At 46.1% G+C, this 22,286-nt stretch overlaps 1 long non-coding RNA gene across 1 annotated transcript in view; it reads right to left on the bottom strand.

The window, feature by feature from the left end:
* LOC118900187 overlaps positions 1-21,262 on the bottom strand; it is a 28,938-nt gene extending 7,676 nt beyond the window's left edge. The window contains exons 1-2 of the long non-coding RNA XR_005021058.1: positions 21,107-21,262; positions 6,419-6,677 (exon numbers count right to left, since the gene is read on the bottom strand). This is a non-coding gene — a long non-coding RNA (uncharacterized LOC118900187). The remainder of the gene's footprint in view (positions 1-6,418; positions 6,678-21,106) is intronic.
* Positions 21,263-22,286: the final 1,024 nt, after the last annotated feature.

The following is a 22,286-nucleotide window of genomic DNA, read 5'->3' as shown; positions in this document are numbered from 1 at the left end:
AAATGGGCAGAAGGTCTAAATAGACATTTCTCCAAAGAAGATATACAGATTGCCAACAAACACATGAAAAGATGTTCAACATCATTAATTATTAGAGAAATGCAAATCAAAACCACAATGAGGTATCACCTTAAACCAGTCAGAATGGCCACCATCAAAAAATCTACAAATAATAAATGCTGGAGAGGGTGTGGAGCAAAGGGAACCCTCTTGCCCTGTTGGTGGGAATGTAAATTGATACAGCCACTATGCAGAACAGTATGGCTGTTCCTTAAAAAAACTAAAAATAGAACTACCATAAGACCCAGCAATCCCATTACTGGGCATATACCCTGAGAAAACCATAATTCAAAAAGAGTCATGTACCACAATGTTCATTGCAGCACTATTTACAGTAGCCAGGACATGGAAACAACCTTCATGTCCATCGACAGATGAATGGATAAAGAAGATGTGGCACTTATATAAAATGGAATATTACTCAGCCATAAAAAGAAACAAAATCGAGTTATTTGTAGTGAGGTGGATGGACCTAGAGTCTGTCCTACAGAGTGAAGTAAATCAGAAAGAGAAAAACAAGTACCGTGTGCTAACACATACATGTGGAATCTTAAAAAAAATTGGTTGGTTCTGAAGAACCTAGGGGCAGGACAGGAATAAAGACATAGAGAATGGACTTGAGGACACAGGGAGGGTGAAGGGTATGCTGGGACAAAGTGAGAGAGTGGCATGGACATATATACACTACCAAATGTAAAATAGATAGCTAGTGGGAAGCAGCCACATAGCACAGGGAGATCAGCTCGGTGCTTTGTGACCACCTAGAGGGGTGGGATAGGGAGGGTGGGAGGGAGACGCAAGAGGGAGTAGATGTTGGGATATCTGTATATGTATAGCTGACTCACTTTGTTATACAGCAGAAACTAACACACCATTGTAAAGCAATTATACTCCAGTAAAGATGTTAACAAAAAAATAGGGTTAATACTACTCACTTTATAGGGTGGTGTGGAGATTAAATGCAGCAAAATATGTAAGATGCTCAGCACAGTGTCCAACACATAATGCATGTGTGATAAATATGAGATCTTATTAACATCGCTAATAATAAGTCATATAAAAGCTTCCTGGAAAGCATCAGCAGGATCCCTCCCAATTCCTACTGTCAGTGCAGGACTGGACTCCGCTTCCTATTGATCTCTTAAATGAGTGTTTTCCCTTTTTATCTTCATCCCTCAGGCCTAGGCTCCTGCTGCTTCTGGGGATTTGCTCTTATGTACTCTGGGAAAGGCACCTCCGCCAGGAATTCCCACTTGTTCTAGGGCCACAGAAAGCAGCAGTCATTTTTCTTTTTCTCAGCTCTCACAGTCTCGTCTAGACACTCTGAGGAGGTGGAGGATACATTTACAGCTTGAAACCCTTTACATGCACCAGCAACTCCGCTCCTCCCGCACGTGTGTGACTCAAGCCCCAAGAGGCCAGTAAAACCGGATGGCCAGATACGCTGGAAGTGAAACCCTAGAGGTCCAGGGTCCAGTTGCCTTTGGCACACAGCACCCTTTACTCAAAACCAATTTCTACATTTGGTTCAGTTTAATTCAAAGGAGCAAATGTGTCTTGTACACTTCCTAGACGTATGCCCTCTGTGTACCACGCTGTGCTTGCCGTTGCACTGGTTCCCCCCCTGTGAGCTGCTGAACCCTCATTCCTGCTTTCCTCTGCCCTGCTCTGTGCCTGTATGGTTGACCTTTATCGATAGCATCCCCAGGCTCTTTTGCCCTCTGTCCTCCAGCTGGGTTCATCTATGGCAGGAGCTGGCAGGACAGAGTTTGGAAGGCTAGAGGAGAAACAGGTTGGCCCTCCTCACTCATAGCTGGTTCTCCTTTGGCTACATCTTCTGTGGGGTGACTCCTCATCATAATCTAGTAATACCATCTTTGCCCCTTGTTCCTTCCAGGGTGGTAGAACCCTCCCTCTGTGGCTACTCCCTGGCATGTCACTACCTCCTGCCATTCCCTAGTCCTGCCTGCCCACATCTCTTTAAATACCACCTTCCTTACGCTCTTTTTATAAGGCTTTCAGTGTGCCATCTGTTCCTTGGCTGGACCCTGACTGACCCGGATAGGATCCTGCCTCTGAGAAGCTCATGGTCTGATTGGACTGGTTACTCCAAAATCAGTCAGGTACACGCTACCTCACAGCTGCTGTATCTAAGAACCAGTTCTAGTATGCACCAAATATCTGTGCTTCACTTGCCCCACTTTTTTTTTTAATCATATATTAATTCAGGTTCAAAAACAGACTTTTTATCACCAGCTAAATAGAAAAAGACTATACTTGCCAAAATAGAAGACAAGGGTAAAAACAAAACAGTACTGTTAAACTCTACGTTAGTACTGTTGTGGTTAAGAGCACACACTCTGGATACACTGCCTAGGTTGGAATCCTGGTTTGCCCACTTTCCAGCTGTGTGACCATGAGTGAGTCACATAACCTCTCTGTGCCTGTTTCTTCACCTATAAACTGGGAATCATGATTCTATCTACTTCATAGGGTTGTGAGGATTAACTGAATTAATTAATGTAAATATATGTAAAGCCCTTAGAACACTGCCGGGCACACAGAAAGCACTATGAGTTTCAGCTGCCATTGTTTTGATGATGAGGATGAGGAGGATGATGGAATTACCTGACTCAGCCTCTGAGCTGGAGAGTTAATAGCAAGGAGGTGAAATAGATCAGCTCCAGACTTTCTCCTTGATGTAATCAGAGTTTGGAAAGAACTGAAAACAATTCAAATTCATTGAATTTGGTTCAGTGTTGTTTGTTTCTGTGTACCACCTAAAATGATTGATGTACCACAGAAATTGGCCCCAGGTAGCACCAGTGGAACACCTTCTACACCTTAGAAAATACACACAGGGAAACATATAACTGTTATGCAGAGCAAACAAACCAGCAAAATGTAAGACGTAGCACAGGGAAATGAATGACTCAGGGGTGGAGAGTCAGAGGGAAGCTGCTGGCCAGGTTTATTTATCAGAGTCTGAATTGGGGCTGGAAAACTGGCAGCTAAAGGAGCTCTTGGGGGTAGAGCAACTAGCCCGTTCAAAGGCAGGTGGATAACTTAGTGTGTGGTTTGTTCAGGAAAGGACAATATTCACAAAGAAATAACAACTCCCTGACGACCATCTCCACCCCCGCCCCCTGCCCTGAAAAAAAGAGGCAGCAGTGGTTTATGAAGAGCTGTCTATAGAAGCAGTTCTCAAAGTGTGGTTCCCAGAACTGTGGCATCAACAAGATTTAGGAACTTGTTAGAAATGCAAATTACAGGCTCCCAGACCTACTAAATCAGGAACTCTGGAGGTAGGTCCCTCCCAGCAATCTGGGGTTTAACCAGCCCGCCAGGTGAGTCTTGTGCATGCTAGAATTTGAGACCACTGGCCTAGAGGGCCAGTGGTCTCAGGTGGGAGAGTATTAGCAATGACCGAGCGCAAGATTTTTGCACACGATAATAGTAAGAGCCATTTATTGAGCACTTTCTATGTGCCACGTATTGTGCTAATCAGTCTACTCGTTCTATCACCTGTAATCCTCACAACAGGTAGATATACTATGGATATTATGCCCATTTTACAAATGAGCAAATTGAGGCTTGGGTTGATAAACATATGTTCCCAAGGCAATAGAGCTTAGAATAATGGGGCCATTGGGTGGTGGAAAGAAAGCCAGAGGATGGATTTGAACCGACTGTCAGAAGACTGTCTACAGCACCGCTGTCCAGTAGAACTTTCTATGGTGGTAGCAGTGCTCTGCATTGGCATGGTCTGATATGATAGCCATTAGTCACAGGTAGCTAGTGAGTTGACTAGTGACTGTTAGTGTGATGAGTATGACAGAGGACCTGAATTTAAAACTTTATTTAATTTTAATGAATTTCAGTATAAATAGCTACATGGGGCTAGTGGCTATCTTAGTGCAAAACTAAAGTCATTACAGCAAGTAAGTTCAGAGGCAGAACTTGACCTTAGGTCCATCTGACTCCTGTAGCTATGGGCTTGCTCACGGTGTTCTTGCCCTGTGTCTGAGAAGAACTAGGATCACTTCTGGTCAAGTCCCTGAGGAATTACCTCTCCGACCCAGGACGTCACTCTCAGCATCGTGTCCTTAGCTGCTTGGTGTTTGCTCAGTGGCTGGAGGAAGGCACAGGAAGGCGCCACAATCAGCTAGTCCCCAAATGTTCGCAATGGTTTGGTGGAGAGCTTTCAGAGCAAAGAGATTGCACGCTGACCCCATCCTTTCTGAGCCCTTACTGAGCCCCTGCTGGCCCTGACGTCGACAGTGACCTGACCAGAGACTCCAGGAGGTTTCCTGGAAAAGATGTTTTTCAAACCAAGTTCCAGAGCTTGAGCACATTTTATTTTTCTCGTTGCTCAATTCTCCGTGGAGCTGATGGAACATTGAAAACTCCTGCTCCCAGGAATTCTTGGCCTCATCAGCCCTATAAACTGCTCAATTTCACCCCCTGCCTTTCTTTCCACCAACCAATGACCTCATTATTCTAGGCCAGGGGTTGGCAAACTTTTTTCCAAAACGAGCCAGGTAGTAAATAGTTTCGCCTTTGTTAGCCATGGAAGGTCTCTGTTTCATATTCTTCTTTGTATGAGTATTTTTTTTTTTTAGACAATGCTTTAAAAATGTAACAACCATTCTGAGCTCTCAGGCAGGATGTGGCTCACCAGACAGCTTGCTCTCTGTTCTAGGCTCCCTTGCCTTGGGAATAAAAGCTTAACCAACTTCGATGGGTACAAGGATGTTCTGGGTGAGCTTGTTGAAACCAGAGATTCCCGTGTTTCTTGGAGATGACGATTTAGTGGGGTTGGGCTAGGGCGTAGGAACTGCACGTTTTTTTTTTTTTTTAATTTTTAAAAAAAATTAATTAATTAATTATTTTTATTTTTGGCTGTGTTGAGTCTTCGTTTCTGTGTGAGGGCTTTAGTTGCAGCAAGCGGGGGCCACTCTTCATCGCTGTGTGCGGGCCTCTCACTATCGTGGCCTCTCTTGTTGCGGAGCACAGGCTCCAGACGTGCAGGCTCAGTAATTGTGGCTCACGGGCCCAGTTGCTCTGCGGCATGTGGGATCTTCCCAGACCAGGGCTCGAACCCGTGTCCCCTGCATTAGCAGGCAGATTCTCAACCACTGCGCCACCAGGGAAGCCCAGGAACTGCACGTTTTAACAAAACATTCTAAGTGACTTTTTTTTAAATGCAGATGATCTGTGGACCACCTTTTGAGAAATACTGTTGGAGGTGGAAGGGCTCTGAGAGCTCATTCAGTGACCAGCCCCATCGTTGGACTAATCGGGGAATTGAAGTCCAGGGGAGGAAAGGGATCCATCCTGAGAGTATCTGAGTTAGGGCCACAGGGGAAGTGAGCTGTGGCAGGAAGAGGACGCTGCCAAAGGCAGAGCAAAGGAGATGGAGAGAAACTGGATCTTTGGTGACTTAATTTAGCCGCCGGGAACAGACCTCCTCTGAAGGTGGCCAGACCGTTGCACTTTCCACAAAATCCCCTTTATGACTTAAGCCAGTTTGAGTCAGATGCTCTGCTGCTGGCAGTTGAAAGCACCCTAACTGATACAGACCCCTCTTTCCACCAGCCTTCTTTGATCCACCTCTTTTGAGAGAACTGTCTTTGAAGGAATACTCCCAAGGCATCATCCAAATGTTTAATCCTTTAAATGTCAAGGCCTTTGTAATAAGCTGGGTAGGTCACACATACCTCCCTGCACCTGAAGGCAGGGTGTGTGGAGCTGAAAGTGGGCCAGGTCCGGAATTGGGAAATTTGGCTTCTAATCTTGTTTCTATCATCATATAACTGCTTGAAATGGGTGAATTACTTAACTTTCTGGGTCTAGTGTTCTCATCCGAAAAATCAGAGGTAGAAAGAGCCATTTTGTAGGCCCTTTTTGTTCTAGATATTACCATTGCGTTCTAAGTGTTAACACCACTCACCCTGATTTTCTTAACTCACTTCTTTCCCTCCCCATTCTTCTCCTTCCCTCTCTCCCTCCCTCCCTCCCTTCCTTCTTTCCTTCTTTCTTTCTCCCCTTCCTCTCTCCTCTTTTTCTTTCTTTCCAAAGAAGAAACCCAAAACATGAGCGCTTTGACTTTGGCCCAGTCTATTCTTCCTGGCAGAAATTATATCCCCGTGGGGCTCACATGTCTTTGCATTTGAAGCAACAGCCCTTAAAGGTTTCTCTAGGGAACGTGAACATTTCCTTCCGGGTTTGAAGAATGGAGCTAATTGACACAACATGAATTTTGATCAGGTGGAAACATTTTTTTTGTTCCATTTAGTAAAAGATAATCAGGCTAGTCAGTTGAACAGAGACAATGATTAAAAAAAACCGCGCTCACCTTTCAGCTTGGCGGTGTGGGGGGAATGAGTTACCTGTGCCCGATACCCCTGGGAGAGCAGTCACTCCAATTTGGCAGGCTCTCCTCTTCACTGAGGGAGGACATGACCTAATCCTGTCTTCAGCAGGTGTGGCAGGAGCCAGGGAGGCCCAGGTGGTTAGCGCACACTCACGTGAAATCATTCTTGCTTGACTTTTCCTAACGTTTGTTCTTCTTTCTCTTTAAATCCCCATGCATTACGTGTTCAAAGCAGAAAATGCTGTAAACCAGAAAACACACAAAGGAAAGAAGCAGCAACGCATCACCAGTAATCCTCCAACCCAGGGATGACCACATGCCGTGTTCTGTTTTGTCTCAACCACTTCTTTTCTAATCACCGAAGCGATAGATGCTCAATGCTCAAGCAAACACACAAAAAATAGAAATTAAGCACTGCTAATCCCACAGCTGAGGAGAGTCAGCGGAAGGCTTTGAATGCCCACCCCGCCGGCCCCGGCCTGCTTGCTGCCTTTCCTAACCGTTGTGCTGTCCCCACGCACCAGGATTTCACGTTCTGTGCACCGAAGCCAGCAGGCCTGGCAGAAAGGCACAGCATATTTGCTTTAGTGTTTTGGAACGATGCTTCCCTGAGGGCTGGACCCCAGGGAGGGGCTCTGCATGGGAAAACCAGCTCCGCAGAAACACCCAGCCCCCGTGACTCCCCGGCAGAATTGATGCAGTGTGTCTGGACCGCTCCCACAAGGGGGTTTGCAAACTAGTTGGAATGCCTGCTGTGCTCCCAGGTGGCAATATAGTCGAAAACAGTGTTGTTTTATGTGCAAGTTAGCTTCTAATGCCATAATGTAATTGACCATCTTTCTCCCCAAACCAGTTCCCCTTTTTTGTCTTTCTTACTTCTGCCAGAAATACCATCACTCTCCCTAACGCCCAGGCTCCACTTTTGTTGATCTTGTCTTTTCTCCTTAGAAAAAGTCCCAAATATTTTCTTACCAGATATGTGATAAAGAGTGGTGGGATAAACATTCTATTTGCTCTGGAATCAGGTTGACTTGGATTTACATTCTGCTCCTGCCACTTACCAGCGTGTGAGCATGGATACACTAATTAACCTCCTTGAATCTCTGTGTCAGTCTCTGTAAAAGGTGATAGTAGCCATGATGTATTGAGTGTTTACTACATGCATAACACTTTTCTTACTGCTTTGCATATATTAACTCATTCAATCCTCATGAACACCTTATGGGTATTATTATTTTCATTTTACTGGACAAAGAAATTGGCCCAGAGTGGTTAAGCCACTTGTCCCAGGTCACACAGCTAAGTGGCCAAGTCAAAGTTCAGATTCAGATAGTCTGTTCCCAACCATTCCTCTACTTACCCCTCCAGTGGGGGAAGTGTTTACTCCAAAGGGCAACATGAGGGTTGAATGGGAATTTATGTATAGTGTCTAGAGCTGAGCCTGACCAATCTGCATGCTTTTCTTTAAAAACATTCTTAGAAAATTTTCCTTTCCAAATTTTATTATCCTTGTCCTTTTTTTTTTTGGCAGGGGATAGGAGTTGCAAAAATTGGAATTTTAGGAATGCATATGGTCTATAAATTTTTAATGGCCCGGTCATAAAAACACAATTGTATACTGTGCATTTACTATGTTCTAAATACTATGCTAAATATTTTAAATGAATGATCTTAATGAGTCCTCATGGTAGCCCAGTGAGAGGTACAATGTAGGGTCCTCATCATGTGGATGACAAGATTCTGCTTGGTGTGGTTAGGTAACCTGGCCAAGGTCTCACACATAAGTGACAAAGTCAAGATTCAAACTCACACTGCTTTACTTCAGAGCCTGAACTCTTCCTCACTTTTGCTAAAAGAGGTCATTCTTTGTGGTATTAATGCCTTTTTAGGGGTGGGAGGTAGGTTTGGGAGGAAATAGATGGGAGATGAATTTCTTTCAAAGAAAGAATTTCTTTGAAAGAATGTGAAATGGTCATCCAAAGAGGGACATTGGTAAAAGTTGCTCTGGCATCGGTGGGTGGGGGACATCACTGCGGAGCCTTGAGTCACAGAGACATCAGATCTGGAGCAAAAGCAAGGGCATGTGGGCTGAAAGCATTTACAGGACTTGACATCCTGGGTCAGAACTGTCCCCCCCTGTCTGCCTTCTCCTTGCATACACTTAAGAGCTACCCTGATAGATATGGGGGAGGAGAGGACTTCAGACATTTTTTTTAGCCCAGGGACCAGAGTGTAGGGATTTAGGGCTTAGGCAATGAGATTAGGAAATGAAGGTGGAATCACAGTAAATCTTGAGGGGAGTGGGGTATGGGTTGCAAGGTTGTTTTCTTCTTTTCTTTTCTTCATTTTCCCTCCCTCCCTCCATTTCTCCCTCCTTCCTTCCTTCTTTCATCTTTCATTAAGATCTCCTTCGCCTGCTATGAGAAGTAAGGGGGAAAGAATTAAATTTATAGACTTCCTACTATGTGTCAGATGCTTTCTACTGACATTATTTCTTTTGAGCCTTGTAACACCTTTTCAAGGTAGATCATACTAGCCCCATTTTGTAGATGGGAAAACTAAGGCTCAGGAAGAGTAAGTGACTTGTTCAGGATCTCTAAGAAATAAAATGGCTGAGTTGGGACTTGAAATCAGATCCTGTGACTCCAAAGCCCACTGTCTCTCTGGGGCCCAGAAATGAAAGACACGAGTGTGACTGGAGGCCACATGTACCAGGTGAGGTCTAGGTGTGTCGCAGTCCAATGAGCTAATACTCGGTGACCAGTGCAGCCCAAAACACACAGTAGGGAGTCAAGGCTAGTCCTCCCATGGGTAAGAAATGGAATTCTGCCCATGTCCACATTGGTTGCAGAAGTGGTCTTGTCCCAGAAATTACTGCTTGTTTGTTTGTTTGTTTGACATTTCAGTTGTCAGAGTGAAGAAGGCTCTAAATGAATTAGAAATTGTTTTTGGGGAGGGAAACAGTTGGTGCAGTGAGGTAAACGTGGGGGTAGTGAGTGACCTCCCAGAAAGGCATTCCTACTGGAAGCTTCTTGGTTCAAACTCTGCCGGCTTCTGGATGGTTCCATCCGCAGCTCCCCGACAGTCTTGCGGGATACCTTTGCTCTGCCTGGGAGGAATCGCGTCTCTGCTCCTCTCTGCACTCAGCTGGGGCAGCACAGGCCAGGGGATTAGTGGGATTTGTGCCTGGCCAGCGAGCTCTGCCCTGGAGTGCGGGTCAGCAACTTCTGAATGACCCACCACCCTGACACAAACGGCCAACAGCTCCCTCAGCTGTTTCCTACAGTTTCTTGGTTTACTTAGTTTTGCAGGGAGAGGGAGGAGAGGAAAGAGGGACCACTTTCAAGTTCTCCCGGGGAGAAGGAACTCTGGGCCATATAGCCCTTTCACCACAGGCAACCGTCCTTGGAATTTTCCCTGATGTCTGTGTGGTTCTCAAGTTTCCCAACCTGTTCACCCCAGTGCTTGGAGTTGGCTTTTCAGCTCAGAGAAAACACTCAGAGCTGCCAGGCCACCAGTTTAGCCTTAGGGCTGGGACTAAATAAATAACGGGGACCCCTCCCCCTGCCGGATTAGTTTATCTTCAAGGACAGGGCTTTCTGCAGATGTGGTTGAGGTGCTGGCAGGAAGGCCCCTCTGGGCAGCGGGCATGGGTTCCCCTGACCCGTGTAAGTCCCACTGTGATGGATGATTGGAATGGAAAAAAGGCCACTGCAGATGGACAGCCATCTGGATAAGTGAAAAACAACAGTGCCTTTTCCTGGCATCCATCCCTGCTTGAGGTGGAGGAGGTGCTGTAAGTAGTCGGATGATGAGAAGCATGGGTTTTAAAGTCAGACAAGTGAGTTCAGATCCCATCACTCACTGGCAGGGTGATTTTGGGTGAATTTGTATCACCGTTCTGAGTCTCGCTTTCCTGAAAGGGGAAGAGGACAGTAATACCTGTCTCTTCGGGTTGTTCTGAGGATTATATGAGACAATACTGGGGAAAGTACTTATAGCAGAGCCTGGCAAAGAGCTGCGATTAGTTTGTGATTATGTAAAAATACTCAGCCCAGTACCCGGCACTGAGGAAATGCTTCATAAATGGCAGCTGTTTCATGGAATCTTGGAATGCCAGCGTTGGGAGGGATCTCATCTGTAGCCAGGTTAATTTTATCTCCTCTTACAGGTGAGGATTCTGAAGACCAGAGAGGGCCACTGGCTGGTCCAGGGCCACACTCCTAGCTCGTGGCAGAGAGGGCTGACCTCATCACGCTTCCTGCCTTCTCTCCCTTCGAAGAACACTCTGCTTTGCTCACCAAACTTAGATTGGGGTTTTAAAAGCCTGGTTTGCTAGGGGAAATTCTATTTTGCAGTGTCGCTCTGAAAGGGTCCTGGTTGCCAGTTGTATTTGGTTTGGGAGTCAGTGTCATGACGGGAAAAAACACTAGACTTGGCAGCTGCAGACATGGGTCCAAATTTTACCTGCAAATCATTCATTCTGTGGTTTTGGGCCAGCAAGTAAACTCTCTGAGATTCAGTTTCCACAGCCCTTCCCAAGGTCTGTCTGACTACTTTTGGATGTACAGGTGGGCTAGAATACTCCTGAGTCCCTTGGTGTGTGGTACTGAGCCTCACAACTCCACAAGGCACTTTTGTTTATGGATGGATGTATAATTAGTTGTTAAAAAAGGGGGAGGGAGAGGAAGAATGGCTTAAGTTGCCATGATGCTGATGTCGTTCCCCCAAGACTCAGTTTCTCCTTTGGTAACATGGGGGTATAAACAGTACCCACTTCAAAATGTGTTGATGAAGATTAATGAGTTAATAGAAAGATCTCAGAACAGTGCTGGGCACATAGTACTCGATAAACTTTGATGTTATTATTATTAGTAAAGGTCAGGTTGCAGGGACTATGTACTTGGAAACTTTCCCTGCCCCAGGCCAGTGTCGTGCCTTGGCGGTTGGGTTGGTGGCCTTGGTCACGAGACAAGGGGGTGGCCAAGCTGCTGCCAGGTGGAGCAATGGCACAAGAGTTACCCGGGATTCATGGGAACACGAGGGCATCGATTTACGACCCTGGCATGGATTTGGGGCTGAGATCTGGAAGCCTAGACCTTCTCCGTGGCTGGTGGCTGTGAGAGACACATGTTGCATCATTCTTGTTATTTTTTGCGGCTGGAGCAGAGCAGAAGCTTTTCTTGGTTCAAACAGGAGTCATGGGCAAGGCCAAGCAGAGAAGCAGGGCAGCTGTCAGGAGAATTCAGGCTGGAGTGGGCTCAGTGCCCGGGCCGGCAGCCTGTGATAGGGAGGAACACTGCCCAGCCATGACCCCACCCACCTGCCCTTGTCCAGCTGCTTGGGAGGAGGAAGGAAACTAGCATTTTCCCACTGCCATTGTGTACCTGACAGGTTCATCAATCTTAGCTCAGCTCATTCTCTTAACCTCTCAAGCCGGTTGAGAGGCTCTTTGTTTATAGAAGAGAAAGAGGAGAGGAGAAGGGTCCAAGGGCACACGGAGGGGCAGAGCCAGCATACAAGCCTGGAGCCTCGACTCCAAAGCCCACCTTCCTTTCATGGCACTGGATGGATCTCACTGGCCCAGCTGTGACATCACCGGCAGCATCTGGCCTATCTTTAATCAACATGTGCTTGGCCAGCATGGACAGAAATTCACCTAGAGGCGGCCAGCTCCTGGCACTAACGGCCTGAAGAAAGGAGAAACTTAAGCCCAAGACTCCTTCCTGGTTTGAGTATCCTTCGCTGGCTGACCCCATCTTTCACCTTCCGGCCCCCAGGGACCTGGAGAGACCCTTGGCCTGGAGGGGGCAGCCTGTCCCAGTGCCAGCCCAGCGGGCTTGGCCCTTGCAACAATAGCTGGAAGGGCCTTTTGGAGCAAGTACTTCCTGAAGTGCCCAGAACAGCCGCCGTCCTGGGGCTTGGGAACCATCACAGCTCACAGCAGCTTCCGTGCTCTCAGGAGCCCCTGGCCTGTTTCGGGCTCTGAGCTCTGGGAGGGACAGGCAGACCAGGAGAACAGGGCTCAGACTGCTCAGAAGCCTGGACAGTCTAGGACAGACCTCAGGTTTTCTTTTGTTTTGTTTCTGTTTGTTTGTTTGTTTTCCTTTCCCAATGAAGCTGGAGGGAAAATCCTGGATTCTCAGTTTTCTATACCCTCCTGTAAACCAACTGCCTCATCCTTGATCTTTGTACTGCTGTCATCTTTCTTTGGGCTTTGTAAACAAGGAGGGGGGAAAAGGAAAAAAAAAAAAAAAAAAAAGCAGCTAAGGGACTCCCCTGGTGGCACAGTGGTTAAGAATCCGCCTGCCAATGCAGGGGACATGGATTCGATCCCTGGTCCGGGAAGATCCCACATGCTGCGGAGCAACTAAGCCTGCATGTCACAGCTACTGAGCCCACGTGCTGCAACTACTGAAGCCGGTGCCTAGAGCCGGTGCTCCGCAATAAGAGAAGCCACCGCAATGAGAAGCCCGCGCACCGCAATGAAGAGTAGCCTCCGCTCACTGCAACTAGAAAAAGCCCGCGTGCAGCAACGAAGACCCAATGCAGCCAAAAAATAAAAAAAATAAAAAGTATATTTAAAAAAAAGCCAAAAGGAAGAAATAAAAAGGAATCAGACGATACACTCAGTTATTCATTCACCAACATTGAATGAAGCCTGCTACATGCAAAACACAATGGGGAACCATCCAGTAATTCTGGATTACTCAGTATTTGCTCACTTTTGTACTTATCTACTCATTTCATACAAATGACATAGCCCTGCCCAGTGCCAGGTGTTGTGGATGTGGCAATGCCTGGGTGGCTTGGGCGCTGCCCAGTGCGGAAGGCAGACAAGTGAAACAGCAGTTGAAATACCTGGTTTATGTGGCGAGTTCTGGGAGGGGAAGTATGCTGTGGCTACAGCCTCTTAGCGGCCTCCCATTGCTCTCCCATAAAGATGTGCTTTTTCACGGGCTTCATCTCCTGTCTTCAACTTCCTGCTAGCTCTCTACTTCATCTATCCTGTTTACATCTACACTGCCTGGAAGGTTCCACTTCCAAACCTTCGGCTCACAGGCGAAACATCATTTACCAGGGGAAGTATTCCCTGACCCCAGATGTGGTCAAGTTCATGTCCCGCTGCTACATACTCTCTGGTACCCTTTATTTTGATTAGTGTTGGTCATCCCATTTAGACTATAAGCTCCATGAAGCCAGAGGTCATATCTATTTTCCTTATTATTATACCTCTGGCACTAAGTATAGTCCCCAGGTTAAGAAGCCAATAAATATTTACCAAATGAATGAATAAACAAAAACGCAGCACAAGATTAAAACTCTTAGACAGGGAGAAGCTACCCCTCCGTGTTCCCTAAGTCAAAACAGCAGACCCGAGACCCCGTTCCTTTGCTTGGACAGCAGTGTAATCCAGGGGTCCCCCAACCCCCGGGCTGCAGACCGGTACTGGTCCACGGCCTGTTAGGAACCGGCTGCACAGCAGGAGGTGAGCGGCGGGCGAGCGAGCGACGCCTCATCTGCAGCTCCCCATTGCTCCCCATTGCTCGCATTACAGCCTGAACCATTCCCCCCCAACCCGTGGAAAAACTGTCTTCCACGAAACCGGTCCCTGGTACCATAAAGGTTGGGGACCATTGGTGTAATCCATCCATCCTGCTGTAATGAACTGGAGGGCTGATTAAGAGCTTATGTAGGGCTTCCCTGGTGGCGCAGCGGTTAAGAATCCGCCTGCCAATGCAGGAGACACGGGTTCGAGCCCTGGTCCGGGAAGATCCCACGTGCCCCAGAGCAACTAAGCCCATGTGCCACAACTACTGAGCCTGCGCTCTAGAGACCGCGAACCACAACTACTGAGCCTACGTGCCACAACTACTGAAGCCTGTGCGCCTAGAGCCCGTGCTCCGCAACAAGAGAAGCCACCACCATGAGAAGCTCGCGCACCACAACGAAGAGTAGCCCCCGCTCGCTGCAACCAGAGAAAGCCAGTGCGCAGCAATGAAGAACAAATGCAGCCAAAAATAAATAAATAAATTTATTAAAAAAAAAAAAAAAGAGCTTATGTAAATGTCGAAACCCTTGGCAGCCTTCATTTCCCTCCGTTTTTGCCATGACTCAAAGCATGGGAATTTGTCAGAAGAGAGAGCTTTCAGAGAATACCCACACCCAACGGTGGAAACCTTAGAAGAATGGAGTGCAGGGAAACGTCCCTTGGTGAGGGATTAGGGGGGTTCTGGACAGGTTTTCAAAGGCATATGGAGCTAAGACGTCAGTGTGAGCTTGTTCCTCTGACAGAATCTGAAATGCTTTTAACCAGCAAGCTTCCAAGAGGCTTTTAAGTGAAGAGGTTAATGTTGTAGGTTTATAAATAAATGGATGTTTGTGGTGACTTCCCTGTGGTTCATGTGACAGGGTAAACTGCGGGGAGAGGAGATGACACCTTGCATCAACAGCTTAATTGCTTCTTCTGCCTCTTGGTTCAGTGAGCAGGAGAAGAGAGAGCCCTGAATGAGGAATCGGGAGTCCTTTCTTTCTCATCCTAGCCTTGCCTCTGATGAGCTGTGTGGTCGTGGGCCACTTAGTAACAGTTCTCTGCCTCCATTCCTTCATTTGCTCAATGAAATTGAAAAAAAAATTTTTAAAAATCCTCATCAAAGTGTAAAATTAACTTGTAGTAAGAGTCTCTAGAACTTACTGAGTCCTTACTATGTGTCAGCACTTGTATAAACTCCGTTGATCTTTACAGCGGCCTACAAGACAGGTTTTACTATTATTGCCCCCATTTTACAGATGAGGACACTGAGATACAGAAAAGCTAAACACCCTACCTTACCCAAGGTCACACAGCTGGTAAGTGGTGGAGCCAGGATTTGAACCCAGGCTGCCTGGCTCTGGAATCAGTTTTAAGGACTGTGCTATACTGTATACTGTCTTTCTAGGTAGGGGGTACGTGGCTTGGGAAGGGCTTTAAGAAGACCAGTTGCTTCTTAGCTGGCCAGGATCTCAACAGAGTCCTCAGTGGGAAGGAGAAGCGGGGAGTGGCGGCCAAGGAGAGATATTATTTCTCTATGGTAACTGCACCCTCTGGAAGGTGAGCTTTCCATTTTTATGGCTAGTATTGGGGAATAAGAGTGCTGAGACTCTGGGCTGGGAGACAGATATGGACTTGAGTCCAGGCTTGGCCACTTGATGTGTGACTGTTAGGGTGAATTACTGATCTGAGTTTCAAAGCTCACCTGAAAAACGGGACTGTCAAATGGACCTAGAGATTGTCATACTAAGTGAAGTAAGTCAGATAAAGACAAATGTCATGTGATACCACTTATATGTGGAATATGAAAAAAATGACACAAATGAACTTATAAAACAGAAACAGACTCACAGACATAGAAAACAAACTTATGGTTACCAAAGGGGAGAAGTGGGGGGAGGGATAAATTGGGCATTTGGAATTAATAGATACACACTACTATATATAAAATAGGTAAATAACAAGGACCTACTGTACAGCACAGGGAACTACATTCAGTATCTTGTAATAACCTATAATGGAAAAGAATTTGAAAAATAATACATATATATATAACTGAATCACTTTGCTGTATACCTGAAACATTGTAAATCAACTACATTTCAATTTACAAAATGGGACTGTCAAGGTTATAGGGTGTGGTATGGATTACATAAGAAAATGGCTGGCACATAGTGGGTGTTCAATGAGTTTCTTCCCTCACCTTTTTCTCATAGCCCCAAGAAGATGAATTTATTTAGTGTCAGTCACACCTTGAAACTGGTTTGGGATATGTTTATTCCCTGGGTTCTTCAGAGAAGTTGCATTTGTCTATCAAAGAGCAACTTCCTTGTCCTTTGGTATAAGACAGGTGACCATGTCCTGTGATGTTTTAGCCTTATTAGGGGTAGGGTCTGAGCCCCATTCCAGTAATGAAGCGGAAATGGACATGAAACCATTGGATTCCATATACTTTTACTGGGCACCATTTCCGGGCTAGGTGTCTGAACCCGGGAATTCTGTTGTTCAACTAGGAAGCCAAGTGGCTGATTGGCTGTGGCCTTGGGTGTCAGACTTGAGGACCAGGGTAAAGCTTCTTATTAAGGAAGCAGGAAGCCAGGATCACTGGCAGATAAACCCAAGCCAGCGTCCATGATGGCGGCTTGGAATCATTTGCCAGAGGGTCCAGATGCAGGGTCCAGTGAGGTCGGGAGGAATAGGGATTATACATAAAAATTTAAAAGCTGGATTGGATCTGGAGAAGGTCAAGGTCCAAGCGGGGAAGGTTCTAGATAAGCCCAAGTAGATATATGTAACCTGAATTTATGGAAAAGAGGTAGATGGCCTGTGAGTGCCAGGTGCTAGTTTAAAGACAGAGGGTGGGGATGGGGCTCAGGTGGTGTATTCAGCATTGGAAGATAGCCAGATTAAAACCTGAAATTCCCTGGCCACAGCAGCTGGGGTGGGGGGGAAAACATTCAGGTGGGGGGATCACATTGGAACAGGAAGGAAAACTGACTTTGGTTCTGTCCCTACCTAGGTGATGATAATAATATTTGCATGTATTGAACATTTACTGTGGGCCAGGGGCTGTGAACATGCAATCTCCTTTAATATCCACAGCAAGCCTGCAGCATTAAGACCTATTTTCTACATCATATAGACAAAGAACTTCTGGAGTTCAGGAATATAAGATGACTAAGTGTTGGTCAAATATTTAGAAAACAGGAGGGCTGGACCAGTGATTTCTGACTCCTTGGCTTCCTCTCTTGGTATGTTTTCTGGGCTCCTGTGTTTCCTCTATCCATATCCCTTCTTTTCCCCTGGCCAGGTCCTAGAAGTCCCTTGTGGTTTAATTAGTAACCAGAAAATTTGCTGGCTGTTGCCATTTCTCCCACTTGGAGGTTCTTAACAAAGAGCTGGTGTGCCTTTTCTCCCTCTACCAACTTGGCTACCTGATCTGAGGACAGCTTCCTCTACTAGTGTTAGGATTTTAAGGGGGTGCAAATCTCCTGTGCTTAGGATAGAGCAGAGGTCCCCAAGCCCAGGGCCATGGATCAGTACTTGTCCCTGGCCTGTTAGGAACTGCACAGCAGGAAGTGAGCCGCAGGTGAGCAAGCAAAGCTTCATCTGTATTTACAGCCGCTCCCCATTGCTCGCGTTACTGCCTGAGCTCCGCTTCCTGTCAGATCAGCAGTGGCATTAGATTCTCATAGGAGCGCGAACCCTGCTGTGAACTTCGCATGCAAGGGATCTAGGTTGTGCACTCCTTATGAGAATCTAATGCCTGATGATCTGAGATGGGGCTGAGGCGGTGATGCTAGTGCTGGGGAGCGGCTGCAAATACAGATTATCATTAGCAGAGAGGTTTGACTGCACAGAGACCATAATCAATCAATTGCTTGCAGACTCATATCAAAACCCTATCAGTGAGTGGCAAGTGAAAACAAGCTCAGGGCTCCCATTTATTCCGCATTATGGTGAGTTGTATAATTATTTCATTATATATTACAATGTAATAATAATAGAAATAAAGTGCACAATAAATATAATACACCTGAATCATCCTGAAATCATCTTCCCCCTCCTCACAGTCCATGGAAAAATTGTCTTCCATGAAGCCGGTCCCTGGTGCCAAAAAAGGTTTGGGACTGCTGGGCTAGAGGACCCTTGAGTAGCACCATATAGGGTCCCTCATGAGCATGACCAGTCAGCTGACAATTAATGTCATTTCAGGACAAAACCTTGAGACATGTTCTTCTTCCAATGAATGATGTCCTTGCCCACTGGGAAGTCATCCCCATTGATGCCTATTTACCTATGTTCTGCAGCATTCATCCCAGGGCTCTGGAGGAAGCCTGTCTGTCCCAGTGTCCTTGCAACATTTTACTCAAGGTCTTCTGGGTTATGCAAACAGGACACCTCAGGCAATGTTCTAATGGCCACTTAGAGATGGGAAGGAAGATTAGACTCCCTTATTATTGGGCAGAGAAGTGTAAGACTTGGTCCATGTCCTCAAGGTGTTGATACTGTCATAGACACAGGTGGATAGAACATCAGAAACAGCCATGTGGTCAGTCTTGTCCCCCATCCTCTCTTCTAAGTGTAGGGCCTGAAGGCTAGTTTTGGTATCTGCCTGATTGTTGAAGGTGGTTCCTTCCCTCTACCTCATTCACTCAATATTTATTACTTGAGGTGCCTAATATGTGTCAGGGAATGTTCTAGATGGTAGTGATATGAGTTAGACCCTGCTTTCACAGACCTTGCAGTTCCATGGGGGTGACTGATATGAGAATAGGCAATTGCCAGTATGATAAGCACTCTCATCAGGGAGTAGAAGGTGTTATAGGGACTCATAAATGGAGCACCACTTAATGAAATCAGGGAAGACTTCCTGAAAGAAGTAACAACTAAACTATGCCCACACTTGTGAGGAGTTGGTAAGGAGTGTAATTTCCATGAATTGTGTCATCAAGGCTTGAACATTTTCTTACTCCAAAGGGGATAGTCATACTAACTGTATAAGTTGAGATTGAGCAGAAGTTTGAAACAAAGATGAAAAATTGTAATTAAAGACTCATGTAAAATTTTTAAAAAGGTCAAAATTTCTCTCTTCCATCTCCCTCACCCTTAGGGCTGGGAAGACCCACCTGGGTATGGTTAGATTTTTTGAATCCTGATTGACACTGACAAACAAGAGGATGTTTAAAAGAGGGGGTCCCCAAGAGGTGGAGAGACTTGAACCCTGGTCATACAAGGATAGGATTGTATTTCAAAGGTGATACAGTAAGGCAGAGGCATAGCCACGAGAAATCTCACATTTTGCCTGGGACAGAGTAGACCTCCATCCTCCTCCTATGCTTTACACACACATACACTCCAGATGGAATGCCCTATATGATGACTCAGAGTCATTAATAACATGACCACTTGTGCAGCTCCAAGATTAGACAGCCAAAATCCAAGAGTCTGTTGTTCTGAAGTGGTGCTGGGTGGGAAGCACTCTCTCCAGAGACTGGGCAGGGTATGACTTGCCAGAGGAGGGTTCATAGAATGTTTAGACTGTGACTCATGAAGGTCGTAGATGAATAAATAGCTCTCTTTCTGCTGTGACTGTTGACAGGGCTGGTGACAGCTTACCTTTGCAGTTGCCAAAAAAAAAATTTGACTCTGATTTTTGACAAGTTCAACTTTCCTAACCAGCCAGACCCTTCAGAGGGACCACCTTGAACAAAGACCTGGCCAAATGCAAATGACAATGAAGCAACGGGTGATCTTTAAAGGCATGAAATCAGAAAAGCAGACATCTCCTCCCAGCCAAAGAAGAGTCATCACTGGGAAGGGAGGATTGGAGGAAGAAAGTTTTCTCCCTCCAGGACTGGGGGATGGTTATCTTGTTTCTTCATGTGGCTAGTTGGCCATAGACTACCCCTTTGTTAACAGTCTTAGAGCCTCATGATTCCAGTGAGAAGAAAAGTGGTCCTTTTTGGGGAAACGACTATATAGTTTAGGATGTATTTGGCTACAAGTAACAAAAAAATCTGACTGATAGTGGCCTAAGCCTAAGATGTTTGACTATCTCATGTAGCAGGAAGACTGGAGGTAAGTAATCTAAAGTGAGAACTGCAGCACAATTGTGTCATCAAGATGCCAGGAGCCTTTCCATCCTCCATACATACATAGGTCACTGATTCTTCTGGTTGCCCCATGGCTGCAAGATGGCTACCATATCCCCAGACATCACAACAATATTCAAAGATAGAAAGGTGGTAGGGGGTAGGGCTGTGGAGAGGCAAAAGATCCTTTTCCTGGAATGACTATGCCATTTTATCAATGAAGGAACAAAGTTATCTCAGAAGCCCTCCCAGCTGACTTACACTTATATCTAATTGATCAGAACATTGTTAATCAGAACTGGGTCACATGTCCATCCTTAGCTGCAAGGGAGACTGGCAAAGTGAAAATGTTAATGGAATAGCCATGAATGACTTAGACTTATTATGATTCAACCCCTCAGGTCTGGACACTTTGCTCTCTTGAATAAAACTGATGTTCTGTTGGCAAGGAAGAAATTTATTGGAGACAGGGAATGGTTTCTACCACATACCCTTAGAAAGCTACTTAAACATTATGCTATGAAGGCACATCATTAGTATAAAATTTAAAAGAACAGGGATAGAGGTGTGAATAAGCAGAATTTTCAAGACAGGAAGGTCTACAGGAATGTGATGGATCCCAAAGACTGTTAGCAGGTGCTCACAGTAGATTGCAGAGAAAAACAACAAGTCACCTAACGTGCCCTTTGCTATACTCATCCTCTGTGAACCTTCCCTTCCCCTCCAGGCAGAGCCCCAGTCCTTCCTCCCTGCTCCTGTGGCACTTTACACGCACCTTGATCATACCCATCAACAGGAATTTATTGTGTCCTTACTCTGTCCTGGTCCTATGCTTGGTATCTTTCTGTATCAGTTCTGGGAGACTTCCCATGGCTTTCTATTGTCATCAGATAGTGGGCATTCATGGAAGGTAATGCAGGTGAACTTGTAACTTAGCTCACATGGCCCTTTGTGCTCACTCCAGGGTATGTACTTAACTTCTCCAGTCTCATGTCACCCCACCCCCTTGTCTTTGAACCCCCCATTCACACAGGCTCAACTCACAGAAGCTGCCCCCTCTTCTCTCGACACCTTTGCACTGCAATCCTTCCACACAGAACACTCTTCTTTCCATTCTGTGCCTCACCAACCTCCACTCACCCTTCCGGCCTCAGCTTAGGTGTCACTTCCTCTGGAAAGCCTTTCCCAGCCCAGCTTTGCTCTGTGCTCTTTCACACTCTGCGTATCTCATTAGCATTACTCTGGGTTTCCCAGTGGTGGGACTGGGTTTCTTTCACCCCTTCATTGCCAATGCCGAGTACAGTGCCCGATCCATCCTGGCTGAATGGCTGAGTGACAAACGTGATTTTATCAAACATTTTGTGCCAAATCAGTTGGCAGAACCCACAGTTGCAGCCCTGGTCAGGAGGAGATTGCTGAGCACTAGAGCTGTAGTGGAATAAACCCTGGGTCAGTTGCCCTGTCATTGTGTGACCCTGGACAAAGCATGTCCTCTCTCTGGGCACCAACATTTTTCTTCTCAGAGTGAGAGACAGAGAGCGAGAGAGAGGTGGTGGTGGTGGGCAGGAATTTGTTTTTTTAAAGCAGGAAATGTCCCCTTTGTTTTATTTCCCAAAAGAAATATCACACTGAAGTCTGATTTCGAAAACATAATAGCGGAGGGGCTCTGGCTGAAGCAGATGCACACCAAGTTTTTGTTGCTGTCATAACAAATCACCACAAAGTTAGTGGCTTAAGACAACGTGAACTGAGTATCTTACAGTTCTGTGGGTTAGCAGTCAGAGGGGTCTCACTGGGCGAAAATCAAGGTGTTGGCAGGGCTACATTCCTTTCTGGAAGCTCCAGGGGAACATCCATCTCCTGGTCTTTTCCAGCTTTGAGAGGTGATAGTTCTTGTCTCATGGCCCTTCCTCCATCTTCAAAGCTAGCAACGTGGCCTCTCTCTGACCATCCTTCCATAACCACAGCTCTCTCTGACCACAGCTGGGAAAGATTCTTCACTTTCAAGGCCCTATGTGATTAGACTGGGCCCATGTGAATAATCCTGGGTAATCTCCCCATCTCAAGGTCCTTAACTTAATCATACCCGTAAACTCCCTTTTGCCATGTAAATCAACATATTCACAGGTTCTGGGGCTTAGAACATTGACATCGTTGGGGGTGCCATTATTCTGCCGACCACAAGTCAGGGGGAGAAAAGTGGAGGGGGGGGGTAGGAACCTTT

This window comes from Balaenoptera musculus, chromosome 8, assembly GCF_009873245.2.
Source record: "Balaenoptera musculus isolate JJ_BM4_2016_0621 chromosome 8, mBalMus1.pri.v3, whole genome shotgun sequence".
Taxonomy (NCBI): Eukaryota; Metazoa; Chordata; class Mammalia; order Artiodactyla; family Balaenopteridae; genus Balaenoptera; species Balaenoptera musculus.
This window is presented reverse-complemented; position numbering and strand designations above follow the sequence as displayed.